This window comes from Nicotiana tomentosiformis, chromosome 2, assembly GCF_000390325.3.
Source record: "Nicotiana tomentosiformis chromosome 2, ASM39032v3, whole genome shotgun sequence".
NCBI lineage: Eukaryota > Viridiplantae > Streptophyta > Magnoliopsida > Solanales > Solanaceae > Nicotiana > Nicotiana tomentosiformis.
In genome coordinates this window covers 87,165,906-87,175,761 of record NC_090813.1, presented here as the reverse complement: position 1 = coordinate 87,175,761, position 9,856 = coordinate 87,165,906, and the positions used below count along the sequence as shown (strand labels likewise).

Genomic DNA, 9,856 nt, shown 5'->3' with positions numbered 1-9,856 from the left:
TTTTAGGACTTGTTGGTATATTTGGTTGAGGTCCCGGGGGCCTCGGGTGAGTTTCGGATGGTTAACGGATCAAATCCAAACTTAAAACTACTAATGGAAATTTTGCTTCTGGTATTTTCGCACCTGGGGAGGTTTGATAGCAGGTGCGAAGCCGCACGTGTGCACTAGCCATCGCAGAAGTGGAGCTAGCCTCGCAAATGCGAGCCCGCAGAAGCGGCTCCAGTTGAGGCTTGGAGAAACCGCAGAAGCGGTTGAATTCTCGCACCTGCGAGACCGCAGAAGCGGTTAAGTGAGTCGCAGGTGCGGAACCCCTGGACAGTATACATTTCGAAGGGGTTCCGAGTTTTGCCTTTTTTGGACCTTCAAGCACGATTTTTGGGGCAATTTTGAGAGAGAATTCGAGGAAAACTTGAGGTAAGCCCCTTGTGATCATTACTACTCCATAATATTGAATTATCATTGAATAATCTAACTAGATTACATGTTTTTGAGGTGTAAATCGGGGGTTGGAACTTAGGGATTTGGAAATAAGATTTGATGATTTGGAGATCGAGTTGATGTCGAATTTTGGTAAAATTAGTATGGTTAGACTCGTGGTTGAATGGGCTTTCTGATTTTGTAACTTTTGTCGGATTCCGAAACGTGGGTCCCATGGCCGAATTTTGAGCTAAATTTCGGGTTTTTATGGAAAACTTGCATTTTCTTATGGAGTTAATTCCAATAAATTTTATTGACTAAATCAAATTATTTGTGACTAGATTCGAAGTGTTTGGAGGCCAATTCACGAGGCAAAGGCTTAGCGAAATAAGAATTTCACGGTTTTAGGTAAGTAACAGTTATAAATCTGGTCCTGAGAGTATGAAACCCCAGATTTTGTGTCATGTGATTATTTTGGAGGTGACGCACATGCTAGGTGACGGGCGTGTGGACGTGTACCGAGAGAATTGTGACTTGGTCCGTCCGTGAAAATGTAAAGTTGAATAACTTATTAGCTCTATGCTCTCTAAGTGTTGAAGAAATTTGACTATAAATCATGTTAGAAATCATGCTTAGGCTATGTGATAGTACTGTTGGGACCCGCAGAGGTCACGTACTTATTAAATTCTTTGCTAATTGTTGTCTTGTGCTCAGTCATGATTTTTACTTGCGTATCATACCTTAGTCTTTCTTGATTTTATTGATACACTATGTTATCTTTGTTTGGGCTGATCTTTGTGATTTTCGAGAGCCAAGAGACTAGAGAGGTTGATGACTGAGTAAGGGCGAGGGCCTGTCGGTGAGGTATGGATATTACAATACGTGAGTTGTCCGTACAGGATATTATAGCGCGTGAGTTGTTCGTGTAGGATATTATAGCACGTGAGTTGTCCGTGCAATACGTGAGTTGTCCGTGTAAATTATAGCATTTGGGCTTAGGAGCCCCTCCGGAGTCTGTACACCCCCAGTGAGCGCGGGGTACCCATTTAGTGTAAGTGCTGAGAGTTGGGAGCCTAGTGAGTGATTGTTGTCCTGAGAGGCTATGCTTGCTTTTCATTTGTTGTTGCACTTAGTTGCTATCTATCATTGCTGTGAAATTTTCTGAAAGATTTTATATCCGGAATACATGAACTTAAACTGTATAGAATTGATTTGACTTAAAATGTTGGATTTGAAAGCATGTCTATTCTTTGCTGGAATTACTGAAAATGAACTATAAATGTGTAGCTCGTAACTATCTTTAGTTCTTTATTTATTATTGTTACTTACTGAGTTGGTTATACTCATACTACACCCTACACTTCGTGTGCAGATCCAGATATTCCCGGACATAGCGGGTATTGATTCTTTCACGCAATTGATTTTTCGGAGATTCTGAGGTAGTTGCCGTGTTTTGCAGACCTTGTCTCTCCTTCCATATCTCCTTGTTTACTGTATTTGGTCTCAGACTATCATAGACCATATTTTCCAGACTTGTAATCATATTAGATACTCATGTACTCAGTGACACCAAGTTTTGGAAAGTGTTCGTATCAATATTTGTGGGATTTTGTATTGTATTTAAATATTATGTTTTTCAAACTTAAAGGAAATCGGAGGTTATTGATGTTATCGGCTTGCCTAGTATTGAGATAGGCGCCATCACGACAGATCAAATTTCGGGTCGTGACAATATATAACATTTGCCAATGTACACATATTTTTTATGAAAGACAAAGAAAGTATGATGAAACAAAAAGAATAACTTAATAATCGGAATTTAAAGGGTAAAGTTACATTGTCTTTTTAAAATGGTTGCTTAATTGACATATTTTAGGACGTGCCATAATAACCGTTTATTTGTTTAAAGTTGGATGGATTTCTTTTTAATATAAAGTTGGAGGAAGAAGTACTTTTCACCTTACCTTTAAATAGTTAACGAGAGATATACGTACAATGCACGTAGATAGAAATTAGTTAATATAAAAGTACAAATATTTTACACTAAATGTTGAACGATAAAAATATCCTTAAAATGTTGATAAACTTTTATGTCCTGTGAAAGATAAATTATTTCTTCAAGAAATAATAAAATGTTGGATAAAATTGTAACATTAAATGCCTAAAATAGGAGTTTGAAACTAACTAATACTAGAAATTTTAAAGCTATAACATAATGTGAAATTCTAACGTCACACAAATTCACTTGGGGAATAACAATGGTCATTTGAATGACTTTGACTGAAATTCTAATTCCAATTGCTTTCAAACATTATAACAATCAAATACTTGAAAAAAGAATTATTTCCTTAAAAAATATTAATTCTATTTTGGAAAAGAATTGTAACATTAGACTTTGCCTAATTTTAGGACTTTGATTTTAACTGTAAATTTGCAATAATTTGCTAAAAGAGACTTAATTAAATGGGAATGGATTAATTTATAGTTTATTATTAAAGGAAAAAATAGGAATCGGTCCCTACAATTTTTTTTTAGAGGCAGATTCTTGATTTGAGACCTGCTGGATGCAAGAGGTCAAGATTAAGACTCTGAACTGTGTTTATGGTGGAGCTAGACGGTATCGTACGTGAAAGGAGTATTATTTGGTGCATTAGAGTACTTTAAACCTTTAAAATATAATTGATATTCCTCGCAAAGAATTGTCGGACGGAGGCAAAAGCCTGATACTTATTTTTGGTGTACGATTTACTTATTTTCACATCTTGGTGCTCTTATAGTTTTTATGTATCACCAATGCTCTTGTTTCCGACTTCAAACAGCTGGTATACATATATAGCACTTGATGTCTTCTCTTTAGTTTGCTTAGTTTTGCAGCGCAGTCTTCAAACAGCTTTGTGCATGAACAAAACCAAGTCCTCTACACCGGTAATTGTTGGTAATAAGTATCTATAGAGGTGGATAAGAGATGTAAATGACCGCTGCAAATTTATGTTACAATTTTGTACTCTTCATGCTAATTTCAATCAGGTACATGTCATGCATTTAAATTATCTATGACATGATTTTCTTTTTAGACGTAGACAAATTTACGATATATCATACACATCGACAAAGTGCTTTTCATGTGCCCTTAGATATACTTATTTTGATATGTTTTTTCAATTATAGAAAAAAAAATATATTACTTATGTGGTGTACCCTTCGGTTTCAATTGTCACAAATATTAGTGAATAGCCGTCAAATTTTTCACGATGTGGCATGATCGAGTCTAGTGCGATTGGAACACATAGTTGGCATGATCGAGTCTAGTGATATTGGAACACATAGTTGGTACTTATGAGTTGATCTAAAACAATATTGTCCAAAGCCATGACACTAGAGGTCTTCCAACTAAAAATATCAAAGACTCTTAAATTGATCTTATTTTAGTCCAGTTTGTTTGCAAATTAATTCTAAACGAAAAGAGGAAAATATTTAATGCAAATAGTACAGAAATCAACCTATAGGAGTCACAAGCTCATGATTATTGCCACAAGCATTTTGAAGGTATAACTTGGATTATATATGATATTTTTCTATTTTCGTTTTTAAGTAACTGATTATTGAACTTAGTATATATTCACTAACAATTAGTTATAGAGTATCCGCATAATTGATAGTTTATCATCTTTGGAAGGCGTTTTGTAATATTTGATACAAAATAATTAGTGTATCGCACGAACATAGAGACTAGTATTATCAAAAGAAATGGTTCACCACTCAAGCATAGTTGCTAGATTTATGGGACCATTGAAGTAGATTTTTTTTTTAAAGATGTGATTGATTGTAAGGAATATTTGGATTACGTGAAAGCTAATTACAAGAACTTGTCTAGAATGAGCGTAAAGCGAAAATGATAAATCATAACCGGTTAACACTAAAAGAAATAAAACTTTCAGTGGCGCCTTTAATTCCTTGGCGACCGTTGTAGTCGCCACCAAAAAAGTAAGTCTATGTTGAGGCGACCTAGCTAGAATTTATTTGTGCCATTTATTACTTTTAGTGACGAGATTATTAATAATTAAATTCGCTTTTATGCTCGCCACAAAAAGTAAATAAATGACAAATTAATGTGGGAGACGTGGTTCTCCAGCACTGTCCGTCAAAAGAGTTCTAAAGAACACCACGACTAAACGACTGTGAAGAATAGTAGAAGCAACATCAACTACTCCACGGATTTTCACAACTACTAGTAGTAGCAGGGAGCGATGGGAGAAGGAGGAGAAGATGATTCCCAAAAATTGAAGAGAATAGCGGCGGCGGCGTATGACTATGAAAATGATCCCAGATGGGCCGATTACTGGTCCAACATTCTCATTCCTCCTCACATGGGCTCACGCTCCGATGTCGTCGACCATTTCAAGCACAAGTTCTACCAGCGTTACATTGTACGTTTTCTTTCTTTTTCTTGTTCATCATATGCTGCGCCGAATAGAATGGAACAGATATAGATGATGACTCCAATTAGCTTGAGATTTGGTGCTTAGTTGATGAATTGATTGAATTTGCGTTTCATGTGTATATGCACACTATATCTGTTTACAGTATTTTTTCTCTAACTGCTCCGAGATCCTTGGATTTCGCATTTTAATTAATGGCTGACTTTTTATGGTATAGTAATGGATCTAATGTCCCTCTGTTGATTCGGAAGGCTTAATTTCCGGGGTAATCTAGATGCAGGGATGCCGATTTCATTCGATTATGAGTTTGTGTATGTGCAGAACTGGTTTTTGGCTTTTTTTTACCATAATACCGGTTCTTCTGCGTGTTCAGCTTTTCTCCGAAGTGTGCTTCTTAGTTGCCCTTGTTCAGTGTTCGTAGGCCTTTTCTTACAGCCCCATCAACTGTAGGGCACTGCTTTCTTATCCCTTGCATTATGTCATATGGTGCCAAATGAAATTTATGGAGGCTCCCTGACCACATGGAGTCCTTTATCTCTGAACTTCATGCAGGTCACTTTGTCATCCTCTTCTTCCTTAGCTTGTTTTTATATTAATCCATTGCTGATAAATACAATGTTGACAAAGTTTGACTTGATTAAATTGGGAAGAGTCTTTCATGTTTGCTTTGTTTGGCTGTTCCCACTTCCTTCTCCCTCTGCTTCTTCCTCTCATGGGTCAAGTGTATCAGTATCACTTGCTTCTCTTTCTATGATGTGATTGTTTCGCATAACTGTATAAGTTCCTAATGTTTAGATCATAGTTGCGTATTGTTTTGTTGTACTGGAGCATATGAAATACTCTCCTCCATTGGTTTTCTGTTATATAGTGGTGTAAACCGTCCTGACATACCAGTACTACACTATGGACTGAGTAACACCGAGAGATATTTAACTTGCAGTAACATGAAGTGTATTCCAATTCAAAATTTTGCTATAAGTGACTTATCTACGCTTTCTGATGGGCTCTTAAGCTTGGCTGTAACTGACAGTAGAATTTCAGATGATCTAAATAATCAGGGGATGTTTATTATTTTAATTGTGGAAAATTTCCTCTGAGGTTCACAGTGTTGATTGTATCTATGTGTCCAGGATCCTGGTCTAATTGTTGAACCAATGACTACCAGCAGTTCGTCCCAACCAGCAAGATCATCAGCCCCACAATCTTCTTCATCGTCGTCGTCATCATCAACTTCTAACAACCAGCCAAGACAACGTAACTCTGGTATAAATTTCTTTCTTAATAGTGAACTCTGAATGAATAAAAAGAGCCCCTTTTTCTTTGGTTGAGAAAGGTAACAAAAAAGCCCCTTTGCTTTGTAGACATCTTCACTTCAAATGTAAATGTGTATTTCATCCAAATGATATTTATTTCAGGTTCAGCTAGTAGAACTTCTGGAACATCCACAACTCCAACTTCATGTGCAACATCGCTGCGATGGAATCGACAAACTCTACAATTTTCAGTGAATGCTTGGGTACCATATATTCATCTTTTTATCTTTTGCACCATGATTTTCTGTGCGAGAAAGTTTTGATTGGCTGCTTCTATGTAGTAACTGCTCTATGTGATACTAGATTAATTGTTAACTCTTTATTAGCCCAAAGAGTCCAAAAGTGGATATATACTTTCAAGGATAGGACCTTATCTCCTTTACAGTGATGGAATCTGATATGCCCTGCTTTACCACATGGCAACTTTTGCTATCAGGTGATGCCTCTCTATGAACAGGATGCATTATGGAAAAATTCCTTGTAGAAGTATTGCCTTTTATCATGACTTCTTTTAGCCTTGATTAATTGCGGAGGGGAGAGGGGGGAAGAAAGATGCCACTTTGTCGTTAATCAGAAATATCATTGCATGATATCTTACCTCTTCTTGAAATCACCTTTTGTTTGAATTTGTTGTTTAAGTTCCTGGAGACAAGCTATGGAAAAACTTGACTCATTGATAGGTGTTTGTCAGTTTTCCAAAATAAATACTGTATTTGGTTTCCGTTTCCTTTTAGATGTCACAGTATGCTAATTCCTTCTGTCAGTGACGCCCTGTCTTTTGCAGCGCAGAGGGGAGAGGCCCTTTGTACATTTCATTAGCTCTGAAAATTGTCTGTTAAGAGCTCTTGGGATTTCTGGGATCAAGCTTCATATAAACTTCTATCATTATCTCACTGAAGCATTTCTGCATGTTCCATTGTGCTTTCTAATGTGGCATTGATTTTCAGCGTGGAAATCATGCGCCAAATGATTTTGATGATTGGGTTTATCGCTCTTGCGTTTGATTTGACTACAGAATAGTTGGCCATCTCTTTCGATTAATTTTTGGTACTCTTCTCTGCAGGTCCTTGTTGTGGCAGTTCTTGCAATCTTACCACTTATACCTGCAAATCTGTCAAACAGAGCATTTTGACTGGCCTTTGCAGGAACTGCATGTTCTTCCCTATATTCATTATACTCATTATATGGGGTAAATTCTGAATGCAGATTCGCCCTCTTACTTTGTTGAGGCTAGTTCGTGTCTTTTGGTCTATGAGGTGACTTTTGATAATCTAATCCCCTTTTTGCAGAAGCCTAGCGCTTGGAATTTGCAGGCGGTGCAAGTTTGGTTTCAGTCAGTTATTGTGACGAAAGATTTTATCTACTTCATTTACTGCCTTACTTTTGTCACTTCACATCTTTACTTGAAATGTGAGTCTATTTTCGTTTGTCCCTCTCGTTCTTTATAATTTTATGGAAATTTGGTCTATTGGTTCAATAACATGTGTTAATTGATCAATGCTGAGCAGTTGCTTTGATTCCCGTTCTATGCAGAGCACTTGAACATGTTGCGAAGTTTCTTCGACGCAACTTCAGCACATCTTCGTTATACAGGTAGCAGAACGCTTTTCCTTAAGTATCATGAAAAAGAGTTGTTTCTCTTGAAATGAGTGATTCTAAAATTGATTGAAATTGATAATATCCTGCAAAATCTGTAGAACAAACCTTAAGAAATCTTCGATATAATGGCAAAATATTTATTCATGTTGTAAATCTCCTAGATGTGCTTTTACCTATTCGTGCCTCCTCTTGATTATTTTTTGTGGTGTGTGTTGCGGGGGGCAGGGGGTGTCCTAGAAAGTTTTTTCCTTATCTCTGACTTACATGGCAATATTTACAGGAAATACTTGGAAGAGGCTTGTGTATGGGTCAAGTCAAACACAACTACTCTTAGCATACTGTCTTCACAGGCTGAGATTGGGCTTGGATTTCTTCTAATTGTGTCCCTATTATCGTTAGTATCAGAGCTCATTTTCTTACACCAAGTTTCTGTAACTGGTGCTGGTACTTGTTATTCTCATTGTTCTTTCCATTTTCTGCATTTAACTCTCCACATCCTTAAAAATGCAGGTGGCAGCGTAACATAATACAAGCTTTCATGTATTGGCTTGTATTTGCCATTCTGTCATTTTCATCGAAGTACTTCAACTTCTAAATGAGTGAACTCTAAAAGTTCTAGTAACTTCAGCTTCTTGCTCCGTAAAAATTTTATCAAGTTACATCTTGTGTTCCATCATGTCAGTCAGTACATTACAATACGTCAGGCCGCTACTATCACTAACTCTCATTGACGAGTATTCAACTCTTGTGCAGCTATTGAAGCTTATGTATCAAGCTCCTGCTACTGCTGGTTACCATCAGAACATGTGGGCTAAGATCGGGAGGCATGTAAATCCTCTGATTCAAAGATATGCTCCATTCATGCATACTCCTATTTCTACTATTCAGAGATGGTGGTTCAGGTAAAACCGTAGAACATAGCGGGCAAAAAAGACATAGGACACAATTCATGACAACTAGGTCGGAAGTACTATTTTAGATTTATACTTTGTTCAGGAGGACGAGTATCAACTAGACCTTTACTTTTTAACTTTTATAAAAATATTAGCTAGTAATTGTCTTCCGAAGCAAGACCTTGTAGTTACCTTCGGGACAACTGCCAATTTTTAACATTTTTCCCAGAAGAGGTTCGGTGAGAGGTGACGTGGCGCTTGGTTATAATTTGGTTCACCTTGCCAGAATGTAATCTATTTGTTGAAGAATGATTCACTGAAAACGGGCTTGAAGGGTCTTCTGAGAAGACATGTGATTTGGGTGGTTTTACAGGGTTTCACAACCTAAAGTTAAATAAGTATAGCATATTGTAACTAATGTATTAGTGTTAGATTGACTCATGTATATCTATTGACATTTTTGTTTCACTTATTTACTTCTTTTTTATTTAATTAATGTTATATTAGTTCTTGTAAAACTAAATAAAAGTGACATTCTAATAGCTAGCCAAATAAACCAGGTCGCTCGTAGCATCCCTATTTAAAATATATTTAGTTTTTAAAAACTATTCAAAATTTAGTTTGTTTGGGCAAACTTAATACTTCCTCCTCCCGCTTCTTCAGGTCTAGGTCTAAAGATTGAAAAGCCAAAGTTCAAATTAAGAACCTGTGAGTCTGAAGTTGGGTACTATCAAAGCCTAACTTAATTTGAATTTCATTTAAATTGGTATGAAGTTAGGCTTTTGCAGTGTAACTTCATACCCGTATGTCTGAAGCTGATTCTGAAGTGGTTAAATTTTAAAACTTTATAAATTTGACCTTTTCAAAATAGGGTCCTAAAAACGACTATTTGTGCACTTTGCCCATATGATAGTAAAATCAAAAAGGGGAATTTACCTATCTATACTATAATAGAAACTTATTTGCCACTTTTCTTTATGTTCCTTAAATATTACATTTTCTATCTATATTTACTATTTATATACAAAATCTTAATAAAGAGAGCAATCCTTAAAATTAGGATGTAACTGATATAACCCCCCTCCTCACGCCGCTCCCCTCCCCATCTCACTCTCATGTATATCTGTTATACAAAGCCCCTTTTTTCATCATATTTTTAAATAGATTTCAAAATATTTCTTTCTCTTTCGTACAA

At 36.4% G+C, this 9,856-nt stretch overlaps 1 pseudogene; it reads left to right on the top strand.

Annotated features, from left to right (window-relative positions):
* The first annotated feature begins 4,531 nt into the window (after positions 1–4,531).
* LOC104093932 (uncharacterized) lies at positions 4,532–9,133 on the top strand (annotated as a pseudogene).
* The last annotated feature ends 723 nt before the right edge of the window (positions 9,134–9,856 follow it).